Source organism: Bombus pyrosoma, unplaced genomic scaffold (genome assembly GCF_014825855.1).
Source record: "Bombus pyrosoma isolate SC7728 unplaced genomic scaffold, ASM1482585v1 HiC_scaffold_4727, whole genome shotgun sequence".
In the NCBI taxonomy this organism is placed as follows: domain Eukaryota; kingdom Metazoa; phylum Arthropoda; class Insecta; order Hymenoptera; family Apidae; genus Bombus; species Bombus pyrosoma.
The window spans coordinates 1,045,030-1,059,105 of record NW_025219987.1 but is presented as its reverse complement, the minus strand read 5'-3'; positions in this window follow the sequence as shown (position 1 = coordinate 1,059,105).

Below are 14,076 nucleotides of genomic sequence, written 5' to 3'. Positions count from 1 at the left end.
AAAGCCAATACTAAAATAGAAATACGAAATTTACACCCGGCTGTAAAACACGGAAGTGGTTTTGTCATGGAGTTGTATTGCAGCCAATGATAATGAGAACTTAGTATTTATAAACTGGATTTTAGTCCAATATAAATATTTGAACATATTAAAAAAATCTGAAGTAAAATGCTAAAAATATACGATCTTCACTTTCAACGGAATATTGATCCGAAACATTGAACCTGGGTTGTAAAAGAATGGATACTGTACAATACACGCCACCACAGACCCAAGATATAAACCCAATATGATATATATGGGATGGAATGGGTAGAAGATTAAATAACTGTAAAATAAATAAGGAAACGACATGAAAACATACAATTACTTAAATATGGAATAATGTTGACATAAATATCACACAAAAATTAGAGCATAGTATGAAAAACCGTCCTAGAGATGTTATTCGAGGCAAAAGTGACAAAACTAAATATTAATATGAGGTAAGAAATGGAAATAATGTGGTAAGAGTTAGAAGTAGAGAAACGTTTACAACTCTGTTTTTACGTGTTTCAGTAATGAGTATTGTCTAACTTCTACAAATGTTATCCAATCCAAATTTTACACGCATAATCTTGATACCTGTATCTTGCTGTAGTTATGAGAATATTTTGAAATATAAAGTGCGTCACACACACACACACACGCGCGCGCGCGCGCGCGCACGCACACACAGACACACACACACATCTTTATCTTTATCTTTATCTTTATATATATATCTATATTTTTAGAGTTTCAGTAGCGAACATTTCAATTCTTTCGTGAGCCATTGTACATAACACATACATATATTTTACATATTTTACTATACTATAACTATATAAAAATTAGGAGTATAATAATCGTTATTTCCGGTATTAAAATCGTTATTAAACATTTATTTAATTAATCTTCAAATTGAAGTACAACCATGGAAAATTAGCAAAAGAATCACATCTAGATTTTACAAGTATGCCACAAGGTAGGTAACTTCTGCGCAATGATCGTGTATATGTTCCACCTGTAGTCCTGAGGCATAGCCAATCAGCAAGCAGCACTATTCCTCTGTCTTCACTATTATCATAGACATCGGTGCTGTTCAATCGTTTTTCGTATTCGAGTTAACGTAGAGTGAACATCGTATAAAAATTTACTGAACGTTATAATTTTTTAATTTACCAAGCATTACTTGGTAATGAGTACTAAGTGGAGAATTAAATTTGACTAGAAACTTGATCTGCAAAGTTTCTATAAAAAGAGATTTAGCGAAGGTAAATATTTTATACATACAATTTTATAAAATGAAAAGATTCGTATACATATTAGTCTTGTATAAATAATTTTAACCTAAAAATTTGTTCTAGGGTAGATGATATAGTATAGTAACAGGAAAGAAAATTATTCTACATGTAAAAGTAAGTAATAATAACAAATACAGTTTTCTTCTCTTATATTTTTTGTATTTTCATTACATTCTTGATTTTCATATACATAACCGTCTTTCGTTTAAAGAAGAATTTCAAGGACCTTCTTTACAAATTTCAATAATAACAGCTATTTTTGATATATTATTTTAACCTTTGTCCTTGTTTGTTTGGGCTACTGTATCGCTTACTTCCTTTTAATGTTTGCGCGCTGTACTAATTTTGTGTAAATAATCTAGAAATATATGAGGTCTGGCAAATGAAATGATTTGATGTAAAAAATTCTTAATTTTCATAAAATAGTTTTGAACTGCTATGACTGCGTGGAAACAAAGAAATTCGGAAATGAAATATAGAGTATACGTTGAGAGAATACGTTACATGTTTCATTTAGTATTAGTTGTTTTTTGTACTTTTATTTCACTTATCTGATCGGCCACAATTTTTTAGGAATAAATTTTTATAAATCCGTTTCTTCTTTGTTAAAGTTATTTTTTCCTTTTTAATTTTTCTTTTATTACAGACTGTCACATTTCAATAAGAAAAATTCTATTTATTTAATATTACTTATGTGTATTGCTATATAAAATTATTTGTGGCCTATTTATACTTAGATTAGAAATGTTTAAATTTGTTAGTTAATACAAAACATTCATAGCGAACTTTTTAAGTTGTTCTCATAATTTGTGAATTTGTTTGAATTGTTGTTCTTCTATCCCATTTGCTATTCTTCTATGCCACAATTTGCCATGCTATAAGCCTAATGCCACTTTTGCTTTTTAATAAAATTTGTTAGTTACTATAACTACTTTTCCTTGTTTATAAAGGAGATTTTTCATTTGTTGCTTTTTTGTATTTAATTGTTGTTTTTTAAGGAATTTTGTTCTAAATGCCTAATATTGCAGGCATTCTTTTATTATGAATTAACCGGTGTTCAAATTATTCTTCTTACATACATGTGTGTATTACAAATATCATTTTTACCTATTTTGTGCTTTATTCTGTACCTTTATTTTGTATGTATAATATTTATATTATTATGCTAATTTAACTTGTGTTCTCATTCATTTAGTTATTAATGATAGTTTCATATTTAAGCAATTAGCTTTAGTTATCTTTTCTATGTTTTTCATATATTTATGTACATACTTCACTATAGGTATATTATTCTAAGTATTTTTCTTTGTTTTCTCCAAAAATTTTCTATGTTATATCATTATCTTCTCCCATTATTCTTTAGTTAAAATTTATTATTATTGCTTTATCACTAGCTTTATAGCTCTATTTGAGTTAATTACCTGTTTGTTAAGTTCTGTGTTTTTCTGTCTAATTCTGTGTCCTCCTTTAGTTTTAGCCAATAGCCTATGCCCTCTCCTTATTATTTTATGTTTCAAGCCTATTCTTCCTTCTTCTGTTCTAAACACATATTCTGGTGATGTATCATATTCTTTTCGGGAAACCTGCTTGTTTTCATTTCTGCTCAGTAATAGGTCCTTACTCCCGTATTATATAGGAGAGTTGCCATTGCTATTATTTCAGAAAGTTTTCTAGCTGCATTCCAGTTATTGCATTTTGTCACTATGACCAATTTCCAAATTGTCCATCGCTATTTTTGTCTGGTATGTGATTCGCTTTGTTATTACTTTGCTATTACTTGATTACATGTGACTGTTTTTGTAAATATAGCTACGCTCTAGATATATCTTCATCTTATCATCGTATTTCATTTATTTCATTCTTATTTCTCTATTCTTTTTCTTTTTTGCCCTATATTAATATTTTCAGCTTACCTATATCCTTCTTAAGGTGGTTTTGCATACAGTATCCTTAAAGTATGTGCTACCTTTACCTTGTAAATGTATTAAGTTTCCTGACCTTTTCACTACATTGTCTGCATAATACACATCTCCTATTGTTTCTTTGTGTTCCTTGCCAATAAAGTATTTTTCTCAGTTATAAAGCATTGAGTCTTGTATTGAGTACAACAATAGTATGTACATATCTTTCCTTTCGCCATTATTCCTGTTATCTTAATCTCCAGCACCATAAATGTTGTTGTAGAATTTGTTAGTTTTGAATCCTGCTTGATCCTCTGGTACTATATTTTTATACACCTCTAGAATGTTATAACTCTGTACTTGTTAATAGCTTAAAAGTATCTCTTTCTTCTGTAGAACTTTATTCAAGAATTGCAAGATTGTTCTCTTTATATTTTACATTAAAGACTTAAGTGATCGTTAAGTAAATCTATAATTCAAGCTTAACAGTGTTAAAAGCCATTTTGAAACGTCCACATATTTAGAAGAACCAGAAACAGAAAGAGGTTATATTTGGACTATGTATACTTGACGGCGAATATAACACAATAGCGATATTGGTTTCGGTATCTACAGGATATCCTACATAAAATCGGTTATTGAAATCTTGGTCGCTTAAGCAATGTTTTAGATTTTACTTCCGTATTATACAGATTTGCTCTTAGTAGCGTGCAGTGTAATATTGGTTTCAGAGCATCGCCTTAAAAACATTTTTTGCATTTTTTGATAGTATGGATATAGAAGAAATAAAATGATTTTGCGTTTAGAAATACATTGGTTCAAAAGCTTGCATTGTTCGTGCATTTTTAAAGTTTAACACAACTTACATGTTAAGCTTAGTTTAACGTGATAACGATTTAGACGGTACACTTTTTTGTTTATTTAAATACATAATATGTTTAACGTAGCATAATATTGCTTTAAGATGGTTATATTAGTAACGTTGAAATAGGCACTAAGTTCAGTGTGCACTATTCAAGCTATTTTTATTAATATTTCGGAAATTACTTTCATAGATTTCCACTTTACCGATTTCGATGATTTTTGAATATGTTATAGAAATTATCTTTTTGTATAACTTTTGCCTATATATATGTCGGATTATCATTAGAGTTAGGGGCGTGTAATGAATCTTCGCGTGAATTGGCCATCTTATAGGCGATATTTACCGATACCAAGGTGATTATTACAGAGTATAACAAATGGTGACGGCGATTGTATAATCGAGATGTCGATGACAATGAATTTAGGTTCGTTACGAATCTACAGTCAACGGGATGACGAATGCAATGTGACACAACGTACTAGTAGTACTGGGAGTAGAATGGGAGTCCAAGTGGAACTGCCCTTGTATTCTCCTCTCCCTACCTCTCAGGTCAATCTTTGTTTTCAAGGAGAGCTATATAATTATTCCATACCTCTGTTAGGTACACGTCCCTCCCGTGACTGTTGGTACGTTCAGTGACCCGTTATGTCACTTCGAGCCCAAACCAATACATATAATGTTGAAATATTACCTGCAAGAGGTAATATAAGCCCACTGTCATAAACCTTGAGCACCCATACTCGGATTAGAAAATTATAACTATTTCTTAATTTTATTACCTAAGTGTAGCTATAATAAAAGTCTGTACTAGAATATTGGGGGTTTCCCCAAACATTCCAAAAGGGAGACCCCGATGTCCTTTCATCTCCGACATATATAATTGCCGTTCGGCCATTGTTTCCCAGATATTTGCAAAGGTTGTCGATACCACTACAGTGAATTCTGCCTATAATTGTGCATATTATACATTATACATCTCATTACAGTACAGCATACTAGTACTAGTACGCATTATACATTTCATTGTGCGTATGTGACAACGTATGCGTCAGTATTAGTTGCCGGTAGCCTTATAGCGGCATGTAATGACCAAAATGAAATCTAGTTCTTATCATTTGTTTGTAGCATAATTCTACACACAGGCGCGAGCGCGCGCGCGCACACACACACACACAAAGTAATTTATAACATACCAAACTGTTTAAGAGAAATAATTAAAAATAAAGAGTATCTAATGAAATATTAAAGAATTATACTGGGGGTATTATTTTTACATTATAACAAAGTAATAAAATGCCTCAATTTTTTGTAATATAAAATTTTGCTGATGTTTCTTGTCACGTATGTAAAAAATCAGTCGTTTTGGCATTCATAGATTCTCTATATTATACTCCAACATACTTCAACACATTTTTCTATATAATTGCACACTTATTCAAAATATAGAGCTTAAAGACAAAATTATACTGATGATCCAACATTTTTGTAATCGCCTGTATATATGTCATCTTCACATAAAATTAAGAGGAAAGAGAGGCATTCAATAGACACCTCAGTTCAAACAGAAAAAGCTAGATCCAACAGAAAATCCTCACATTTATGCCCATGACATAAAGGGGATGATATTTTCTTCTCACTTTTTAATTATATTATCAATTATTTTGATTTTTGTAAGTGAACTCTAACGCATCCTTGCGCATGCAAACCTTCCCTTATTCTTGTTTCTTTTAGTATTAGTTTTCTTCAAGCTTTTACTTTAATAATTACTTCATTTTTCTAATTAGCTATAATTTTTCAGGAAATTATTTGAAGAATCTACATTGCCAGAAATATATGGTAAACGCATTTTGTGATATGCAAGGAATCTGATTTCTGAACAAGTCAAGACTTCATAAATTCTTTGCTATGCTGCCACGGTAAGTCCGTTTCTTTTATCCGCCCTTAATTGTAGGATGCGCTATTCCATTTAAAAAAAGTGATGAATTCCATTTATTCATTACCTTTCCTAATCATTATTTACAAATTACGAATGAAAAAATAAGTTTCATTTTCGTTTAGTTTTATATATATTTACTTCAGCATTTATGTTAATTAACTAGATTTTATTGTGTTCAGTATTGGGCATAATGTTAATACTACACCATGTCTTGTAAAATCAAAATTATTTAAAATCTCACAATTATTTTATGTTGCTACATATTTCTATATGTCAAAGTGATATAGAGCAAGGTATACCATGTTTGAAATCATATTAAGAGACAGTTTATCCTTTCTTTTTTTAGAAAGAATAGATAATATTCATTATAGAAAAGAAAAGCAGTAGAAAACCAGTTTATTCTGATTTCCTATAGTAACGTAACAATATTTTATTATACACATAAATATTTAACTCACGATGGAATAAAGTGAAGTTGTAACACCAACTTTTAGAATAATAATGATAACAAATTAAATAGACTGCGGAAGTTTATGCAGTGAATATGATGCATGTGAAGTTGCACCGATCGGGGTCTAATAGGGATTTAGGGATATCTTTGCGGGAAGCGCTCAAAGAATTGTTGCAAGTTGTTATTACAATGATTTTACAATAAACATCTTTTTGAGATGTATAATGTTGTATAATTAAGTGTATATCTTGGCTTAAGTCATTCCTCTCTTGGAGCGAGCACTACAGTTTCCCAACGTAATCTAATTAATGTTTACTTGCCTTTTTTCCTTTTTGTTTTGGTTATATATACATATAAATGTAATATATATATGATATTCGACTATAGGTATAACAAAATGTGGGAATCGACTTTTAAGGAGAACAAATAAAAAATAGAAAAATTGTATTTTCGGTTTTGTTTTTTTTAGGAGTATTTATTGGCAACTAAAAATCGGCTGAGACATCACTGTGCACGAGCAAATCTCCTTATATTGATTTACACGAAGTAAAGTTAGGACAGTTCGAACAGTGGGCAGCTCAGAGACCCTTAAATTGAACAACACATGCGCAACAGCTGTCCGAGCATATGTAATCGAATAAAGAGGCTACGACTTTCGGAAACATAAACGATTCCAACGTCTTCCGAACTTCTATTTGTTCTTATTACTAGTATTAGTCGACTTTCGGCAAACCTTATGTTCTAGTACAATAAGATTAAGTTTTTCCTCTATTAAGCTGGACGCTGCTGGATCCAGTAAGTTCTTCATTTTTATTGCATTCTTTAGGGTGCCGAGCTTCATTATATGCTCAAATCTCGGCACCCCTAATCCTCCGTTGGCTTTGGGTATGTAAAAGAACCCAAATGCAGTCGAGGGCGTTAAATGAAGGATCCCTTTGACCTCCTGCCTGATTTCACTGTCTATTAGATTTAGTACTTCCTCGCTAGGTGGATTTATTAACAGATTATAAATATAGCTTGTGAGAAGCTCCATGTTTTGGCCAGGTTTTGGAGATAATTTTCTAGTTCTTTTTGTCGCGCTCAGAATTTATGGCACGATAATCCCACATTTTAGGCCTTTACATGTCCCCATCTTTGCACCCAGATACCTGAAGGCCTCATCTAGCTCAACAGTTGGTATTTGTCCATTCTCTACTTCTATCTCTGGGTCCTTGAAGTACTAGGTGTTCTTCTTTGAGACCTCCTGAAACGTCAAGCATTTCTCCCCAGAGATACTCATTCCCAGGCTCTGCAGGTAATCCTGAACCATATATAGTTGTTCTTGAGCTTCTGTTTTGTCCTTTCCGAGCAGCATAATGTCGTCAACGGAGGTCAATCCAGGGATCTTATTTCTCTCGTTAATTTTTATGCCATTTTTATGCCATTTATATATATATTTTTATATCTCGTTATTTCTTGCCAGACAAGGTTTAATCGCCGAGTAGGGCATCGTATCAAACGCTTTTGAGATGTCCACTATTGTGTAGATACCTGCTTTCTCCTTGTTACTGTGATTAAGGGCTGCATTTAGGAGTTCCACACTTACTTTACATCCGTTTTCGGATGTGAAGCCCTTCTGTCTTATATCTTGTACGGTACCCCTCCTTATTCTCCCATCGAGAATTCAAGAGAAAATTCTGTCGAGAATGGAGCCTATAGTTGTAGGCAGCCAATTCTCGGCTTTGCTTGCATCCTTGTTTGGTTTAGGTATTAGTGTTGTTCTATTATTTCTCCAACTCTCCGAGAAGTGAGAGGTAAAACAAAGGGTGTTGTATAACAGCGCCAATACTGTGGGCAGCCACGGATTAACAGATGTTTGTTTTGCAAGCCGTCCGTACCTGCGGCTGTTTTGTTTCTTATTTTCTCGACCTCATTTCTTCGGCGATTATTGGTGGAAAATATTCCTGAATAAAATCTCCTCAGGCACATCCTTCCAGTATTGGAGGTTTTAGTGGCCCGATTTTGCCCCAAAAATCTTTGTAAAGGTTTTCCACCTCTTTTGCTTCAGGAGGTTGTCTGGCTGATTCCAAGTAGGCCAAATCGTTATTAGCAATAACGTCGGCTATCTTCCTCGGACACTCTTTAGATATTTCTTCATAACGTGCGTAAAGATACCTTCAATTTCGGTTTCTGTTCTTTTTGTTTTTATTTATCGTTGTTTTGTTTCCACTTCGATCTTTGTTTTGGGGCTTTTTTATTTCTCCTCGTCCTTTGCATTATTTCTTATTAACGCTCTATATAGAGATGTGCCGACATATTCATTAATTTTCACCGCCAAAATTTCTTTATTTCCATTAAATTCATCCCACACCTTCTTTAGTTCGTTATATATTTCTCGTTTGGGAGGGGTCACTTCGAGGTTTTTTCTATTTCTTTTCTCAGATTGCGAGGCCATTCACGAATCGACTCTTCGCTTACTTCATCATTCTCTATTCGCGCTGGCGCACAGCCTGGATCAATGGGATAGTACTCTCCCTCTGTTTCCTGGGTATCACTAATTTGATCAATTTGTTAAGGTATACAGAGGATTTGGAGAGAACAAAAAGTTAACATTTATTTGCAAATTATCTAAATTTAGCTCTACATGTGGGTTACTCTCTGAAGGACTCGACAACACGCTTGTTTGTTTTCTTCTAATCGCTCTTTTGTCTCAAGTGAGACCTGGACGTCCTGTAACGCTCACATACACTCTAGGGAGGGGATGCATACATGTGTCTGCTCGCTCTTCGCTCTCTCACTCTCACACGTACAATATAAATGTAGTCATAGGTCGAGGAGGATCGAGAGCGTCTCATGTTGTTGTTGTGTCTCGAAACATGGACGCTCGAATCATATCGATAGACAAAAACAGAGTCACCACAGTTATGGGCAACCGTCGATCTTAGACAAATTCGAATTATCCGACTCCACACCGACTAGTATAAATATACGGACGCGATCGCGGGTGAGAGTAATATACAGTGTATCACACAGAGTATCTAGAGTATCTCCGAGTATCTCCGACTATCTCACGATTATTTATCGCGTTACACGACTAGCATTAACGAGTATTTATTCCGCGATTTTATTTTTCCATCTATACTTTGCATTATCGACTCACGTATACCGCTGTACATTAATTTATTATTGAGGTGATCAGATCGTGATAGGTACTGAAGGAACACTCAAATATATTCAACAATAAATATTTATTCACAATATATTCTGGGTGTACACTGATGCGCAAAACTCGCAGTTACTATTAACGGTTCGCGATTCGCGATTCGCGGTTAACAGTTCGCCTACTGGTCGATGTGTTTTGATGCGACGGGAGTTCGGACGATGATTGTGCGAGATGCCGAAGATTTGGATTGTTGATTGACTCGGACCGTGCGATTGTAACGATCATTGTGTGACGACTCTATGTAAACGACTCTGTTCAAAGATTCCATGTAAAAGATTGCATGTAAAAGACTGACTTTCCGTCACGATGATGCTGCGAAGGATAAATGTGACGGGGTGTGTCTAAGGATACGAGATCATCGGATTCGTTGAGGAAAGCTTTTGTTCGGAAAGTGAGGGAAATTTATTGGCTAATTTTTGTGTTGGTCGTTGGAAAAGGGTGCAACTGCCCTTGAGAGGAAGTTGCTAGCGGAAAGCATCATACGTGAGGAAAAGCAGATTTCTCGTGTGTTTCCGTAGTACGTGGTAGACTTAGGGACTGATAAAACAATGTCTATTGTCCCTTTAGAGGACCTTAGCTAAAATAAATTCTAAGATTTATAGCGGGCCCTTAGGCTAGCTGAAAATATTCGGTAAGAATGTATCGGCATCTGGCAATCATCTTGTCCGCAGGATTAGGGTCTTTGTGTAGCGAGCCATGGAACAGAAACCGTTGGAAAGTTTACTGTCGAGTGCTGCCACATTATTTTAAATATATCCGACGGTTTCAACAACGCGCAAAATCGTTCTTTAAACCTCACGTAATAACCGTCCTCTACATAAATGTACTATCTATTTAACACAACTATTCCCTTTCTCTTTTCATTTCTAACGCCAGGGTGTGCATGCTGTTCGTGGGTGGAAACCCTCTTTGAGTCCCGAAGCTCATGGGGCAAGCTTCACACTTAAATGCTCCTTCATTACATTGACTTGGGCTACTACACTTCGGTACGTGGCATCTTGCCCCATGAAGCTTCGGGAAACTCCTTCCGTAGTATATACATTCCCACTGAATGTGGGTATCTACGTGATGCAAACTAAGCTGCTTTTCAAGGTCTCCCAACGTCATGGGGAATGAGAGATGGTAGCATGCAGACAGGACGCGTTCACATCGCTCTGTGCATAGTGATCGAAATCTAAGAAAAAGTTGGAGAATTCAGACAAGGGAAGTTAATCATAGTGAAGTGCTAGTGCTTGTGAGAAAAAGTTTGTATAAGGACTAGCATAATTCGTTCTGAAAAAGATGCGAAAATTGGAACAAAATCACGTGTGAGGTTATGGCAGTGAGGAAGCCATATTGGGGCGCGTGACAATAGCGCCGCTGTAGGAGCTACTTGGGGAACTACGCAGACGCAGCGATATTGAGGTTATTAAATGTATAAATAGAGAAACGCGTGGATAAATTATAAGGTAGAAAATATATTTTAATACAGAAGTGTAAGTACAAGTACGAATATAACTTGAGCTGGTCCAGATCCACACGTTAGCAGTGTTACCCTATAACTGAAAACCCCGAAGCCCTCGTCGCCTGTCTACTATCTATGGTCTGCCTTCGTCCCAGTCTATTGTCTATACGCTGCCGATGCCTTCAGTGCTTCAGAAAACTAAAAAGACCGGATGTAGAGTTTTCTTAGAAATGGTGACCACTTCAACAAGCCACATTGGGACGCGCGCCGAAAGAGCTGTCGCGCGGGCTATTTGAAAGTGGTAGTGACAAGTACGAGCATAAGCGGCCATTTTGTGCCGCCATTACGTCTTTGGACTTAATGGAAAAAAAGACGAAATTATGATTGAGGATGAAGAGGAGGAGGAAGCTACGAGAGGAAGGGGCAAAGCGGAGTTGGCTCCTGAGCACACACACGCTGGCACCAGACCTACGAGGAAGGCAACCCCTCCCATGGAAGGGTTCTTTTTTTTTTTTTTTAGGAAGGATTTTAGGGGATTCCAAACCATCCAGGAGATCTCGGTCGCCCTAACGGTGGTGGCCGAACCATACAGAGTTTTGCATGCTCCGGCCTGAGCGGGAGATACGGACGAAATGGTCGCTATCACCTGGACATCAACGCGGAGTCCTGCTGGAGCGCGACAACGGATACACGGCAATTGACACACTCTCGGACCACCTCTACGTATTTTTGGAGGTAAAAGACACACCTAGACCTGGAACGGCGTCCGCGGGTCAAGCAAAGGGACGAAGATTTGCTTCGGGCGGCCGTAGCAGTAGCTGTCTGGAACTCGGAAGTCTCGACTACGACGAGGGAAACAAGAGTGAAGGAGGAGGCCTAGAACCTCCGCCGCATCATACGGCATATGCGACGCATTCATGCCACGAACCATGCTGGGCACCGGACGAAGCAGAGCCGTGTATTGGTGGACTCCCGACATCGCGGAGCTAAGGACGCGATGCGCTCAGGTCAAAAGACGGTACCAGAGGGAACGCCTCGATGAGGGAGGAGTCTCTCTGTGCTACCGAGCATACCGCGAGCTACGGCGCTCGCTGCAAAAGGAGATCAAGATCGTGAAGGATCATGCTTTGTCGAACCTGGTCGAAGCATTCGACTCCGACCAATGGGGAAGGCCATACAGGACGGTGACGCGAAAACATCGCGCGGACGGTCCCCCGGTTACGACGGAGATGGAATCGGCGTTACTACTGGAGGTCATCGGAACGCTCTTCCCTCCGCAAGAGGACATTGCGGGAACAGTCACGGGAAACAACCCGGACGTTGGAATGGACGGATCTGCTGGCAGAAATGTTGTGATGAATTTGTTGGAAGAGAGTGAGTTATTGCACAAAGGATATTGCTTATTGATTGATAATTGGTACAGTTCACCGAGATTGTATCGATAATTACATAACATGAAAATAAACGTATGTGAAACTGCGAGAATTAATAACAAACAAATGCCTCGAGAACTAACAGTACACCAATTGCAAGGGGGGAAGCTGTAGTATATTCTGCAGGAGATGTGGCGGCGATAAAATCGAAGGATAAAAAATATGTCGTTTTACTAACAACTATGCATAGCTTAGAATTTGCTGAAACGGGGAAAACAAACTGATATACCAGACAGAGTCTTCGTGTAGTCGGCAAGCAGGACGGACGCGTGCATGTCGCTCCGTAGTTTGGTGCTCGAAATCGTGGGAAAAATTGGTGTTTCTGGACAAAAAAGTGTCACAAAGTGATGCCCTAGTGCTCTAGTGCAAAAGTGTATAAAAAGTTTAGTGGAGTTCGTTCGTTAAAAGCGGAAAAAACGCAAAAAGAAATCGGTTGTGTACGCCAAGTGGAAGGCGGCCATATGGGGGAAGCGCCGCCATATTGAGGAAGCGCGCGCCGAGGACGCCGCCACGAGGGCAGTCGGCAAAACTGTTCGGCGGAGCAGAGCGGAAACTGCCGTACCGGCGGTGGCAAAGAGTAGGAGGCGGGCATACCGACGGTGGCAAAGAGTAGAAAAGAGCAGAAAGCGGGCATACCGACGAGGGTAGACCGCCGCGCGGAACATTTAGAAAAAAACATTTAGAACATTCAGGAACATTTAGAAATACAGTGGCCTAGCCGCGTGCGATAGAAGTGATACGTCACTGAACACAGATTCGTGCGGGAAAACAACACGCAGCCGGACGTAGCGTACGGGTATTGGGATGTCAACACGGGGACAGACCCCCGCGACGGAAGCGAGGGTGGTCTTGCAGGCCCTAATAACTGATGAAATGGAGGAGCAAAGCCTCGAAATGAGGAAAAGGAAAAGGACAGAGGAGGAGGAAAAGGAAGAGAAACAGAGGGATTCGCGATCGCCAATCGAGAAAACCCGGCCCGTACCCGACATTAGGGTGCAAGCCGGTGAAATAGAGAACAAGATGCTAGCCTTCTGCCTCGACCCTAGCAAGAAGATGAGTAAGGATCAAACCGCGATAATCATGCGGTACTTCAAAGACATGAGGGGGATAGTGGAGGAACTCCTCCTCAAAAACAGTTACCTGGCCGGCAAGCTAGAGCAGAGCACCGGCGCAGGAAGGAAAGAAGCAGAGTTACTGAATGCGGTGAATAAGTCGCTACAAGCCAGTAAGCGACTGGAGACAGCGGTAAAGAAAACCGCAAGGACAGAGCAGAAGGAACCCTCCTACGCGGAGAAGGTGAAAATGACGAGCAATAAAGTAGGGCAGAGCGCCGTGAAGCCACCGAAGAACGTGGTAATTATTCGGCCAGAGGCGGCGGACAGCGATATAAAGACGAGCGAAGAGGCGAGGGAAGCGGTGTTTACTTTGGTAAATCCGCGCAGAAAGGGAATACAGGTCACCGCTGTAAAAAAGATCAGCGGAAATGGCCTAGTTGTGGAAACGACCAAACCGGAGGGAT